Below are 12,567 nucleotides of genomic sequence, written 5' to 3'. Positions count from 1 at the left end.
TCTGCTGTTTACTTGCTGTGTGACCTTGAGCATCATACTTAATCCTTATATTTTTGTCAATTTCTCTGTGAAATGGGATGATGATGATAATAGTTATAATATAACCTCAGAGAAGATTAAACAAGATGATGTCAGAAACCCAAGGCACACTTAACACATTGATTAAACATAGTAAGTGCTCAGTAAATGGTGGCTAATCTATAAATGGCCATTTTTCTTAGCACCCAATATTCTCCTCCTTGTAATATTTATTGATGGAGAATAATAGGTAAGAGACTTCCCAATCTGGGGCCTCTTCACTGAGGAACATGGAGGAATTGTGTGGGACATGAAAAGGACACCCCAAATTGAAAAATGTAAGAAGGAAATCATTGATCATGTTAGGATAAGGTAGGCCTAGCCCTATGAGTGTTGATATTGTTACTTCATTTCTTGAAAGTGTATTTACTTCTGATTTTGTTGGTTTTGTTACCCTTCCCTTTCTGTATGGTTACAGAAAGTAATGTTCTAGTGAGTAATGTTCCTAAAAAACCAGTGGGAAGAATGAGAGAATGAGTATGAGTATTGGTTCCTAGTTAACTGGTGGAAAACTCAGTAGAAAAGATATAAGTAGTGAAAGAAGCTAAACTTAGGAATTTGCAATTGTCAATGCTAAAAGAACAGGAGTTCAGTGGAACTAGCATGGGGCCCAGAAGTGTCTCTGGAGCTTCAGAGCACTTCTCTAGTTTTCTTACTATTCTTCTACCTTGTTCCTTAATGTTGTTTTCTCTTCTTTAAAATGGGAAAAGCCATAGGCGTTAAAGGACCGAGGAAAAAGTAAATGGGGAACAACAAAACAGTCTTTATGTCAGCTCTTCATGCCAGCTCTTTGTTTGGAAACTTGAAGCCATTTAATAATACTTCATATCCCTGATATCCTTGCCTTTACCCCAAAATGCGGTCAGTCTTGTCACTTGTGCAGTATTGGTCTCCTCTTAACTGGCTTGTTGAAGTAACTGGTACCGTGTTCTCTCTTTAACCCCATGGGTTGCAGCATGCAGGTGTCTTCTTCAGCCAAGAGTTTCTCTTTAGGTTGCCCGTGCTTTCCTGCTCTCACCAGTAAGACTGTCTTCTTTCCAATGGCCACTTGTGCTGTTCGTCCTCAAATTTGTTTAGCCAGCTGTCCTTCTCATTTGAATAAATTGATCAAATGCAAGAAAGACTTTTTTTTTTTTCCATAAAAACTCAGCTTTGGAATGACTTAAAGTTTAGCTACAAAAGCTCTGCTTTGGACTAGGTATAGGTAGAACAAGGTTAAAAGGATGTGGAAGGACTTATAAAAACCTAGATGGGCTCTGTCTGCATTCAGATTATTTCCCAAGTGTCTTTAGGTTTCCTGTCCACTTTGAAGAAAGCAAAACTGGAAATCATAGACAGAGGATGTGGTTTATGTAAGACAGAAGACACATAACTCCAATCAGCAGATCCATATGCAGAGAACAGGCCTTGGCCTTACATCAAAAGATTGGCACATGTGTGTACATTTATGTTTTAAGTTATATAAAGTGTTTATGGTATGTATGAATCTTTTTTTTTTTTTTTAATCTTTTCCCATTGTATCCAACTCACTGGAAAACCAATAGTCCCGATGGCATGGGATGAGACGGCTTGTTCTTCGACACTTTTTGGCTTTTATTCTTTGCTTTCCACCCTTTGAACCTCCCTTTTCATTAAGCTCTCTAGATCAGGCGTGGTTGTATATTTATACTGTCTTCTCAAAACATTTTATTTGTTGCCTTAAGTAAAGCCTAGCTTTCTTCCTGAGATTCTTGTTTACCCTTCGGCTCCCTTTGTTGAAGGATACTTATTGGTCAAAACTCAAAGAATCTAAAGGCCAGGATCAGGTACGACATGGCCTACTTCTCCCTTTGTGGCTTCCAAACATTATTCCTTCACCTTCCTGTAACAAGTCTTCCTTCAAGGCCCAGGTGTTACCAGCTCTGCCAACCTTTTCCCTTCTCTTCATTGTCACCATCAAGTAAGTCCTGGTCACTCCCTTGCATTCATCAAGATATTTAGAACTTGGCTTGCATTTTTCCTCTCCATCCTAAACTCACCTTCGGCTCAGATGACTTCAGCAGAGATCATGTTCAACACCCAGTAGCTGCTGTTCTTAGAGACCTATGATTCCAGTAATCCTCCATTCATTCCACCCTAGCATCCCACTCCTGTGACCTCTTTCTGTCCTTGTCATGGTGGACAAATGTTCTACCAATAGATTCTTCAGAAATCTCAAATTCTAAATCTAGGGTTTTCAAAACACTGATTACCCTCTTTTTGGCTTTCAATTAGTTGGAAAATTAGTAGAAAACCTTAAAGGAGAATTGAAATTTAGGATCCACCTTGCTGCAGATAAATCTAGTTTGGAAAGCATAGCTGGGATTTGCTGCTGCAGTGGGAGCCTTCTCTTCTGGGGGTAAACCTCAGAGCCCACAGCGGGGAAGAGACATGTGCACCCAGAGACTGCACAGCATATTTCAGCTAACCTCACACCTATGGGCCTCTCCAGCAAGGGCCAGTTTAAGCAGTGACATAGTGCGCCTGCCCCATGCAGCAGAGAGCTGTGGGCTGACACAACTCAGGTGCTCACAGATGGAGAAAATGACAAGGGCATCTCCCATAATTCTTTCTCAAGAGGGAAGAAATGTTGGTGGGTTTCTACTTTATGAGTGAGGTGTGAAGGGTGCTGAGGAGTAGGAAGAGGGGTTCTTTTCTACACCTAAAATTATGCCTCAGGCTCCCACCCTTTCAGTTCTCTCACTCCTTTACTCTCCCTAAAAGCAGTCTTTAAGTTCAAAGAGACCTTCAGACCTCTGGCTTCTGTTTTTTTTTTTTTTTTTTAAGCTACCTGTCTCCTGATTTTACTATATTTCCTGACCACTGTATCAGTCTACATTCAATCAGGAGAGAGAAACCACACAGCAATTTGAACAGGAAACAGTTACTATAAAAAAGTATGAACTGTAACAGGGGCTTAAAGTAGTGAGGAATTGGCTAGTAAGAAGATAAGAGAGGACTTCCCTGGTGGTTCAGTGGTTAAGAATCTGCCTGACAATGCAGGGGACATGGGTTCGATCCCCAGTCTGGGAAGATTCCACATGCTGTGGGGCATCTAAGCCCACAACTACTGAAGCCCATGTGCCTAGAGACTGTGCTCCACAGAGAAGCTATTGAAATAAGAAGCCTGTGCACCATAAAAGAGTAGTCCCCACTCACCACCACTAGAGAAAGCCTGCACACAGCAAAGAAGACCTAGTGCAACAACCAAAAATAAATTAAGTAATTAATTTTCAAAAAAGAAGATAAAAGAATGACTGAAGATAGGAGTAGAAGCTATCAGGAGCAGTTACTAAGGTGCTACCTTTAGGGGAACACCCAGGAAAGAGGGACCCTGCCCAGAGCTAAGACTGGGACTTCTTGAAGAGGACCTAGATGTGGCAGAAAAGTAGTGTTATGCTGCAGAATTTGCTGGAAATCTGCCCTCTGGAACATGCTGGGAAGGAAAAGGTAACCATGGGGAGGATTCTCCCTGGAGACACTTATGCAAACTGTTCAAGGTGAGGGCAGCTCTACCGGGGGGCTGTGACTGCCTTGTACTGAAGTGGGCTGCTTCAGCTTGTCTTTTCCTCCAGCAGTGTCTCTCCAGGCTCTGACTCTCCTGATACCAGCTCTGACTCTCCTGATAAAACCTCTCATGGGGCCAGTGAGCAATGAAAAAATACTTTAAGGGCCCAGGATTATTTTCACAGAGAGGGCAAGAAGCATGAATTTGGAGCTGAGAGGCAATACATTAAGAAGCAGTACATTTACCTTTTGGGCTTCCCTGGTGGCTCTGGATGGTAAAGAATCCGCCTGCCATGTGGGAGACCTGGGTTTGATCCCTGGGTTGGGAAGATCCCCTGGAGGAGAACATGGCAACCCACTCCAGTATTCTTGCCTGGAGAATTCCTATGGACAGAGGAGCCTGGTGGGCTACAGTCCACGGGGTCGCAAAGAGACACGACTGAGTGACTAAGCACACATTAATTCCTTTTGGATTAACTTTGCCATCTGTTGAAACACTAAGGGTGGTCAAATTTATTTGTCTTTTATTTCCCTTTCCCCCAGGTTGGTGATGAGCTTGAAGGTAGTTGTGTGTCTGTGTGGATTAGTGCCACATAATATAGCCATTGTCTTCAGCATTTCATTTGTTAGTGACTTGCCATGTTTGCCACAATAGTGATGTTAAACTTTTAGCACTCTTTTTAAGATATTTTGCTTATCACTTTCAATAATGATTTCACAGAGAAAATAGAGGCTATCCATAGGAACATTAATTTCTAGCCCCCAAACCTATGTGTATTCCCAATCATGCCTCTTCTTCCTCTCCTTTTCTCTGTCATGGTGATAATCCTGACCAAGGCTGGGTTTCTACTTGTACTCTCACCTCCTTAAGGAACTTACTCTTTGGATTTCTTGGTTTCCTGAATCATCACCCTCTTCATCACATTTAAAAATAAGTCAATGTATAAATATATTTATGTCTGTTCTGACTTATAAGTAACAAAACCGTCTTCTGCTCTATTACTGTCCTTTTTTCATGGCCAACATTCTTGGTAAAAAAAAAAAAAGTAGTTTATGCTTCTATATCTTTCTATCTCCATTTAACTCCTTAGCCCTCTGAAGTTTGGCTTCAACCCACCATTCTATTGGAATAGTTATGACAAAAGTTAACCAGAGACTTGATTACCAAATTGAATGGGCACTCTTATTTTCAGTTGTATTCTACTCTTTTTTTGAAGATGACACCTCTCTTGGATTCTCTTTCATGTTTCTCATGATTCTTCCTCCATCTCCTTCAAGACTTTATCCACTTTTGCCTGCCTCTAACCACCAGGGTCCCCAGAATTTGCTTCTGGTTTTCTTCTCTTCTCTTTTCCTTTCTACAGATGATATCTCCCATACTTCAGCTACCACTTAAAACATTGTTGATTCCCAAAGTTATACTGCTGGTTCAAGCTTCTTAACCAAAATGGTCTACTCTACAGTGTACTGCAACTGCCTCCTCTTCTTACTTAATGTCCTAAACAGGTCCCCCCACCCAAATAAATAAATAAATAAATTACTCCAGTGACCTCCTAACTGATCTTATTACTTTTAATCTGGTCATCTTCAAATTCATCCTCCTCACTGTTGTGAAAATGGCCTTTCTAAAACATGCACAAACAAAACACCAAAAAAGATCTCAAAACAACTAAAAAAATATATGTGCACATATTTTTTGCCTGTTCCTTCAAAATTATTTAATGGCTCCTTATATCTTAAGAAAATTCAAATCATTTATGGTTGTTTTTAGTTTCACCATTTGATCACCGAATACTTCTCCAGCTACATCTGTTGTCACTTTTTGCTTGCTTCAGCCATTCTGAGTGATCTTTTTTTATCACAAAAATTTTTCCTGCCTTTAATATTTGCATATGTGATTTTGTTTGTTTAGAAAGTGTCCTTAAGATACAGCTCAATCATCATTTTTCCTGAAAAGCTTCTGTGACCCTTTCTTGGTCTCCATCTTCACTCCCTTCTTAGTGCTCTAATTGTCACCGTGTGTTTACTTCTGTCATAGCAATTATGATACTGCATTGCAATTTGGAATTTATTTGTTTAGGTGAATGCCTCCTGTTGCTGATGATAAGCTCCTTTTAAAAAGAGCTGTCTTTTGTCTTCTTATCCTTGACACCTAATACAATGATTAACCATACATAAGAGATATTCTATGAATTATTATTAATAATTTAGATATTCTAAAGTTATCCTGATGCTAAAGAAATCTGTACTTGGTTTTAAAAGAATATTTTATTCTGGGTTAACTAAAATATTCTTTAAAAAAACTTTTTTTTAAAGTCACTTTTAAAAAAATTTAAAAGTCACATTTAAAAAATTTTTTTATTTTATATTGGAGTATAGTTGATTGAAAATGTGTTAGTTTCAGGTGTACAGCAAAGTGATTGAGTTATACATATACATGTATCTATTCTTTTTCAAATTATTATCCCATTTTGGTTATTACAGAACTTTGAGCAGAGTTCCCTGTGGTATACAATAGGTCCTTGTTGATTATCTATTTTAAATCAGTCAGTTCAGTTCAGTCGCTCAGTTGTGTCCGACTCTTTGCAACCCCATGAATGGCAGCACGCCAGGCCTCCCTGTCCATCACCAACACTTGGAGTTTACCCAAACTCATGTCCATCGAGTCAGTGATGCCATCCAGCCATCTCATCCTCTGTCATCCCCTTCTCCTCCTGCCCCCAATCCGTCCCAGCATCAGAGTCTTTTCCAATGAGTCAACTCTTCTCATGAGATGGCCAAAGTATTGGAGTTTCAGCTTTAGCATCATTCCTTCCAAAGAACACCCAGGACTGATCTCCTTTAGAATGGACTGGTTGGATCTCCTTGCAGTCCAAGGGACTCTCAAGAGTCTTCTCCAACACCACAGTTCAAAAGCATCAATTCTTCGGCGCTCAGCTTTTTCACAGTGCAACTCTCACATCCATACATGACCACAGGAAAAACCATAGCCTTGACTAGATGGACCTTTGTTGGCAAAGTGATGTCTCTGCTTTTTAATATGCTATCTAGGTTGGTCATAGCAGTGTGTAAATGTTGATCCTAAACTCCCAATCTATCCCTCCCCCCATTCTTGTTCCCAGATCTTGGATCATCTTCACTATCATTATTCTGAATTCTTTTTGCTATCTCCACTTCACTTAGTTGTTCTTCTGGGGTTTTATCTTGTTCCTTCATCTGGGACATATTCCTCTGCTGTCTCATTTTGTATAACTTTCTGTGATTGTGGTTTCTGTTCCACAGGCTTCAAGATTTTAGTTCTTCTTGCTTCTCCTGTCTGCTCTCTGGTGGATGAGGCTATCTAAGAGGTTTGTGCAGGCTTCCTGCCAGTTGTGACTGGTTTCTGCCCACTGGTGGGTGGAACTGTGTCTTTTCCCTCTGGTGGGCAGGGCTGTGCTCAGGAAGACTTTAAGTAGCCTATCTGCAGATAAGTGGGGTCTGTGTTCCTGCCTGGTTGATAATTTGGCCTGAGGCATCCTGGCACTGGAGCCTACAGGCCATTGAGCAGGGCCAGGTCTTAGGGAGGAAATGGTGGCTTCCTGGAGGGCTCACATCAATGAGTACTCACCAGAACTGCTTCTGCCAATGTCTTTATCCCTACAGTGAGCCAAATCCCCTTCATCTCCAGTACTAGCAGGAAGGTCTGGCCCATTCTCTTAAAAGGTCACTGCTTTTTCTCTGGCTCCTGGTACACACTTGTGTGTACCCTCTAAGGGTGAAGTTTATGTTTCTCCCAGTCCTATGGAACTCCTGTGATCCAACCCTGTTTGCCTTCAAAGCCACATTCTCTGGGGCCTCCTCTTGTTGCCAGATCTCCAGCCTGGGAATCCTGATGTGGGCCTCAGGACTTTCACTCCTGTGGGAGAACTTTTGTAGTGTAATTATTTTCCAGTTTATGTGTCGCCTACCTGGTGGGTCTGGGATTTGATTTTATCATGATTGTGCCCTTCTACCATCTCCTGTGGCTTCTTCTTTGTCTTTGGATGTAGGGTATCTTTTTGACAGATTCCAGCATTCTTTCTTTTTTTGGTGAATGGTTGTTCAGCAGTTAGTTGTGATTTTGGTGTTTTTATAATAAGGAGTAAGTGCATGTCTTTCTACTTTGCCATCTTGCAACCTTTAGCTAACCCTTTTAAAATGATAAAAATCTGGACAGGCTTTCTTTCAATCTATTCTTTTCCTTACTCCTTGATTTAATGTTCTTGATTTTTGGCCTTATTTTGTCTACCTTAAACTTTTTTTACTTTGAAACTGGTCTAATTAAAGTCATTTGTAAAGCAAAATAATCCTAATTAAGGTTGAGTATGCCACACCTTAATTTACTTGACCCTTTTTGAGCACAACCCATAAATAAGATGACCATATAATTTATTGGCCAACATAGGACGTTTTTGAGATTGAAAGGGGAACTGTCAGTACTTCCACTTGAATAATATGAGTAAACCAAGACTGCTCCAGGCAATCTGAAATGTATAGTTACTCTCACTGTATTGTGGATATATATATATATATATTCTGTAAGATGGTATGGAAAAACCCAAACAAACTTTTTGGCCAACCCATTACACATACATGCATATATATTTATAATCTTAAAACAGTGTTTTCATTTACAATTCCTCATGTTGAATTTCTTATGTGTAAAATATTTAACTTTATTTTTCTTAAGCCACATAAATAAACATCATTGAAAAACATGGAATTTATGCATGTTCACATAACAAAGCACAAAGCTAAACTGGGGGAGTGCAACTATTTCTTGGATATGTTCTCACTGTTGTCTCTGGGACACTGGAGGACAGGACAGGGACCTTTGAGTTTTATGAGCTATTTGGCTTCACTCCAGGGACATCTCAACTTTGGAATTTCTCTGGTGGGCATCATCTTTCAGCTGCTTTTCTCTACCTCCTCTTCTCCAGTGCATCGTTGCAGGGTCTTGAGCTTCTTTGCAGGAAGCACTGAGAGGAACAGCTTGTTTTTTTTAACCACAGTTTAGCAACTGTGCCATTTATTGGCCTCTTGGGAAGCCACATTCTTGGATCACCATCATACCAATTAATTGATTTTTTTTCCTCTGCTTAGAAAAAAGCTTTTCAAAGAAATAAAAAAGATATGCTAGCTGGTTATTAGAAATACTGGGAAATATTTTTCATTATAAAGTTCTGTGAGAAGAAATGCTGAGTTTTGTAGAATGTTAGGTAAGTAAATATCTGATTCTGAATACACATAACTAAGCGAGTGAATCCGAAGACCTAACGATGACTTTCAAGACCCTGCATGATCTTGCTCCTTTTCATTTCTAAACTCCTCCCATCTCCCTCCCCACAGTCCACTCCAGCTACACTGGTTTCCTTGTTTCTTCAACAGATCAAGGAGATGTGGTGGCAGGGCCTTTGCATTTCTCATTCCCAGTGTTGGAAATACTCTGCCTCAAGATTCCCGCATGGGTCACATCCTCACTTCTTTCAGGTCTCTGCTCAAATGCCATGTGCTCAGAGTCTTCTTCTGACTTTTCTACCTACAACTGCACATGCTTCCCTTTGAACACATACACACACTCATCTACTTAGCAAACTTCTTTGCAGCACATATGATCACATAAATTATACTATATACGTCTTTTGTTTTTGTTGTTGGACAGTAAAGGGACATGGAGCTTGGAAAGTAGAGTGTAAGCTCCCTGAAAGTAGGGACTTAGTTTGTTAAGCTCATCACTCTAGTAATAACCCCTACACACCAGGTTTTCAATAATAATTATGGAATCAATAATTGAATACAGACTCATGTCTCACTGACTTGGTAGGCAATTATCATTTTGGCTAAAGTAGTCACTTGAGTACCTTCCATGAAAGCTTGTAGGAGGAAGGAGAAGAGCTGCAAAACATCATGCTCAAATAGGATTTTTTTTTTTTAGGTCTCGGTGGATCTGCTCTGGTTTTCAATCTTTACATAAGGACTTAACATTTCGCCTCTTCTAATGGTTGGCTGTCCAGTCAAACACTTGCTTTGCATATAGCCAGATGCCCATGTAATGGAGCATGGTGCTCAGATTTCAGATCAGGCTGTGCATTAAAATTTGAGTCATTTATTGAGTTTTATTCAAAATACAGTGGATCAGTGGTAAAGAATCCATCTGCCAATGCAGGAGAGATGGATTGGATCCTTGGGTCAGGAACATTCCCTGGAGGAGGAAATGGCAACCCACTCCGTATTCTTGCCTGGAAAACCCCATGGACAGAGGAGCCTGGCGGGCTATAGTCCGTAGAGTTGGACACAACCTAGCGATTGAGCATGCATGCACATATGAAATTCAGTCCTGGGACTTGGCTAAAAGTCAAGAGATAGGAATCTCACCTTTTAATTTTACAATTCATTAAAAGACTCATGATCTTTGCAATTAATTCTTAATTTATAATTTACCCTGGCCCCTGCTTTTCCTCTTGCCTTCAGTATGATTTTTCTTGTTCCATTTTAACCAGTCAATAATGTCTATCAGAAATAAATGTGAAGTGATGATGAAAACCTGATTATTGTCTTCAGATATTTTTTTGACCCAGCACTAACCCCACTCTGCAGTTCTATTCAGATGTTTTCTGAATAACTTAATGAGACAATGGCTCTTCTGACTATCTTTCAGCTTTCTTTCACTCAAGGCTGGACTTTTTGCTTCTATTCCTTTGTTACTGTTGTTTAGTTGCCAAGTTGTGTCCGACTCTTTTGTGACTTCATGGACTGTAGTCTGCCAGGCTCCTCTGTCCTTGGGATTTTCCAGGCAAGAATACTGGAGTGGGCTGCCAATTGCTTCTCCAGGGCATCTTTCCGACCCAGGGATCGAACCCTTGTCTCTTGCATTGGCCAGCAGATTCTTTACCACTGAGCCACAAGGGAAGCTCTTTTAACTCCTTAGCATCTGCTAAATAACACTAGCATTCTCTTCATTCCTTTGTTTAGAAGAAATGATACGGTCAGAAACATGAAAGAGAACATACCAACTTACTACATATGTTCTTCTTTCACAGACCCCACCATTTCTTCCATTATTTGTAGAAAATACTTGAGGTTTGGGGTTTGCCCACTTGGAGAGAGAAGGAGGGCTAACAGCATTTCTTTCTGACTGCTTTACCCAAGGCCACCTGGATGGACTCTGGCCCTTTCCCTTTTTACCAGCTTTACTTAGATCTTCCTAGACTTGTCATAAGTCCACCCCTAAAATATCAAATCATCAATAAATTTACCCTTGTGCAGTTTCTTGACCTGTTTGTACTACAGTTTCTCCTCATCTTTGATCACTTTTGTAAATGTGAATACTTCTGTTTTTCCTTTTTACATAACAAATGTGTTGTGCCCAAATAAGTATTCTCTCATCTCCTGAATAAAGCCAATATTATGCTACATACAAATTAAAAATCACTAAGGGTTTTGGGGGCAGATTTTAATTCACATAAATAGAATGAAACTATTGTAAGCTTTTATGAGCCTGGCAGGCTACATTCCATAGGATTGCAAAGAGTTGGACATGACTGAGCAACTAACACTTTTTCTCTTTCACTTTTCATAAACAGTAAAATCATTATTGCTACTCAGTTTGTAGTACATGGCCAACACTGGATGATTTATAGCATTTTGATCAAAACAGAGCCCATAACTTTAGGTCAGCCAAATCAATCAACTCAGGTCATGCACATAAATTTTATTCTATTTTTAGTTTATTTTCTCATTTATGTTTTGTATGCAACTGTGAACACATGGTTACCTAATAACCTGAGTCTTTGCTTAAGGCACTGAACTAGTTACTCTTGAAGGTATAGAAATCTTGCCTGACCTTGTATCTGATCCAGGAGAAACCTAATAGCATGGCTCTCATGATCTGATAAATCAATGGTTAATACACTTTATAAGCTTATGATTTATTTTTATTTATAGAAATGTCTTTCAAGTGATTTTTTTTTCTTCTAGGGAAAAATGTGGTCCATGCTTAAAATTAAATTTTTACATTGATGTTTCATCAAAATAATTAAACATTATCCTAAATAATACTTAAAACATTGGATTTTATTAAAATATGTTTTTGTATATAAAAAATGATGGTACTATAATACTTTGTCTCAGAACATGTGCAGTTCTGCACATAATTAAAATTAAAATGAAAACAGAATTAAAATTTTCTCTTAGAATCATATATTTAAAATTTTGGTTCCTAAATACATATATGTTGTATTATTGCTCCATTGAATCTTCATTATTATTTAAAAATATGCAACATAATTTCAACATAAGCTATTTAGAAGCAATTTATCATTTAACAGTTGTTCAGCTTTGTCTGGAAGCTTTATTATCATTGTTTAAGCATCAAGTCTTCTGAGGCCTTCTCAGAGCAGATTTAGCCTCTAACTACTTTGTGTTTCTCCTTGCTTTTTGTTAGATCTTTCTCTTGTATGACAATTATCTGTATAATCAATCTGCCACTCAAAACTGTGTGGTTTTTAAGATCAGGTGCTTTGACATAAACTGAGCATAGAGCTGCCTTTTGCGTGTGCCCAGTAAATGTTTAAGTGAATGACTGTGAAATAAATTTAAGAATATAAAATCATTATATCCAATAGCAAAGCCTTAATTCCTTGATCCTGTATAAATCAGTTTGCAGAATATTTAAGTAATTAATAAAAGAATAAAAATCTAATGATGGTGATTTCTAGGTTAATATTATTTTGGCATACGTGATTAAAATTTTGACTGACAAATGTGTTCTTACAGTGGTAAGCTTTTAATTCAACATCCAGAGCAAAAGAGATTGAAAATTATAATGACAAACATTTGAGAAAACTGATTGCATCTTCAGTAAGAGATATTGAAGAGCAGTGAGGGATTGAAGTGAGTGATCAGTTGAGTATCTGTTGAAGCTAAGTAGACAGTCAGGCAAACTGA

General features: G+C 39.0%; 1 protein-coding gene across 22 annotated transcripts in view; it reads left to right on the top strand.

The window, feature by feature from the left end:
• DNM3 (dynamin 3) overlaps positions 1–12,567 on the top strand; it is a 658,236-nt gene that overhangs the window by 262,328 nt on the left and 383,341 nt on the right. The gene's annotated exons all lie outside the window — the stretch shown is intronic.

The sequence above is a fragment of the Bos grunniens genome, chromosome 16, assembly GCF_055505025.1.
Source record: "Bos grunniens cultivar Pamir isolate PY7600 chromosome 16, Bosgru_T2T1.0, whole genome shotgun sequence".
NCBI lineage: Eukaryota > Metazoa > Chordata > Mammalia > Artiodactyla > Bovidae > Bos > Bos grunniens.
Note: the sequence above shows the minus strand (reverse complement) of the source record. Positions and strands in the feature narration are given on the sequence as shown.